The following is a 2,544-nucleotide window of genomic DNA, read 5'->3' as shown; positions in this document are numbered from 1 at the left end:
GACTGTGATCACCGTGATCACTAGCGGGCGACTGCACGCTGCCTTCTTTGTGCTCACTGGGCACTGGGCTGTGCCCTCCCACAGAGCCCGCAGGAGCATCCTGAGTGCTCTCGGACTCGGCATCGTCTTCACTGCCCGAGTTGAAACTCGCGTTCTACGAACCGAGGGTTCGGACGGTTGTCTGAAGACGAGGGCGACGGACTGCGGCGCCTGCTTGCGCGCTTGTCCGCAGCCGCGTCACCCGAGGAACCGATCGCCTCGGAGGCCACCTGAGTAGCCTCCTTGAGTGCAGAGCCTTTGCCGTGAGGCTTAGTGCTCTTGGCCTGCGCCTTACCGGCTGCAGCCTTGGAGCGTGCCTTAGCACCGCTCTTAGCAGTGCCACGAGGCATGTTAACGGTCGAAGTGGAGACCTTGACGAAGAGCGCACAGGTTGCTGCTCGAGGCTCTAACTGTAAAGTGAGCCTCCGCCGCGCTCGCGCGGCCAAGTCGATGGTTTTCGACTTTGAGAATGAGAGTTTGTGACGAACACCTCTTCATTCTGATTGGTCAGTAAACCGAACCTAAGTGGAAGAGGATGTAACGGGGTACGTAGCCCTAAGTGTACCCTGGTTACATGAAGTGTGACACTTCACACTTCAGGAGTATGACATGTCATACTCCGGGATATTTGGTACAAGGTACCAAGGTCATTCAAAACCAACCATTGGTTAAATGACATTGCATTTCTATAGGTAACTGATAGTTTGTATTAACCACAAACTTAACCTACCTATAAATATACTCAGTTTACAATCTACCTTATTTAGGTCACTTCGCTCTCTTTAATTAAAGAGGGGACCTGTGAACTGCCGTTCACTGAGAGTTAGTATACTCTCGGAAGATAACTTCCTCTAGCGCAAGGTGCTGTGTGACCCCGTCACAGCAGGACATCGAGTCCCATAATAATAACGGGAATATGATGAAGTACAATAATAATAACGGGGCTAATATAAGTATATTGTGGCCTCTAACTACCAAGTCTTCCTACTCATTGGCGACGAGCGAAGTCGCGTTCCACATGTCGCGGTTCACGCGAAGAAATGCTAACATCTCAAAGTTTGCAGAAAGCATGCATGACCGCTGAGGCGTCAGAATGAGCTTGCACTGCGAAAACAGTCTTTCAATAGTGTTAGGTGGGCGGCACCACCTTTGCCAGCTCATGAAAGCTCACACCCGCAGCACCAGCCGCTCGCATCTGCTTCCCCCCTCGTAGAATTGCGCTGGCGTAATCGCTCGTCGAGCGCTCCTTCCTCTTACCAGCTGCAGCATCTGGCTCCACCACCAATCGCTGGACTGCGCGCGACTCAGACGCAGTGAGCTTCGCATTGTTGCAAATCTTGACCAAAGCTGCCTCAAAGGCCGGCGCATGGACGATCTTCGCCGCCGGACGCAGATGGCTCGCCATAACTGGGTAGTCGTCAACAACCTGGTCAAACAAAACACGCACGTCCGCCATGCTGGTGTCCATGCGCTGGAGTGTCTTGCAGACACTATCGAGTTCTTTTAGGTGCTCTAGCAGGCCGAGAAGCTTCTTGTGGGCCGCACCTTTTGGGATGAACTCGTCAACAGCATCACCCTGCCGAATAGAATCTCGAATTTTCTTATAGCGGTCCACCATTGCGAATGTCGAAGACCAACAGGTAACATTCCGTTTGACAGGTTTCAGGTCCGTGAATTTTGATAGTTCCGCAGCATTGTTCACGTGTCGTAGCTGCACCATCAGACTGTTAACTGCAGCGAGCTCCGGCTCATAAGCAGCTAAGTAGCGATTCACCGCAAGGTTGTACCGGTGACTTGCACAGCCAACCAGTGGCAGCTCCAACAACGTAGCGATCCGCTGATTGGTCGCGCAATTGTCGGCTACCAGAAAAGCCACCATAGAGATGTCCTTGTTATACAGCGCCAGCACGCGCTTGAACATCTCGATGTGCACTTCAGCATCTTAGCTGCCGTCCTCCAGCGGTGACAGCGACAGCAGTCGCTCACGGCGCTTGCCGTCTGATTAGCAAACACCGTAGATACCGACGTAGTGCGTGGTACCGTGCGTCCATCCATCTCACATGACACCAAACAGCTTGCCCAACTCGCTTTCGATCAGCACACCAACGCTCTCGGAGCACTTCTTCATGTCTTCCTTCAACGTCTTGGACGAAACGGGCTTCCAGGACGACATGGACCTTGTGAGGTGGTTGTCGACCTCGGAGACGGGCATGTGCCTCTCTACGACCCACTGAAGCCACTGATAGCGATGCTGAGTCGCCTCGGACACGAACCCAAAGTTGTACAGAGAAGCGTCCGTAGCCGCAGATGCGCTGTAGGTCTCGTTGAAGTCGGGGTGCGTCAGGTTGAGGTGGGACATCAGGTTCGAGTACTCGGTACCGGTTTGCTGCTTGCGGTAAGAACCGCAAAGCTGACAGCGGAAGTCGTCTTGGATCCTTGTCTTCGTAGAAGAATGTGCAGATATCACGGTTCGGAGCCATCGTGGATCAAATGAAAAGTGAGGGA

This window comes from Phytophthora infestans, genomic scaffold (assembly GCF_000142945.1).
Source record: "Phytophthora infestans T30-4 supercont1.18 genomic scaffold, whole genome shotgun sequence".
Taxonomy (NCBI): domain Eukaryota; phylum Oomycota; class Peronosporomycetes; order Peronosporales; family Peronosporaceae; genus Phytophthora; species Phytophthora infestans.
This window is presented reverse-complemented; position numbering follows the sequence as displayed.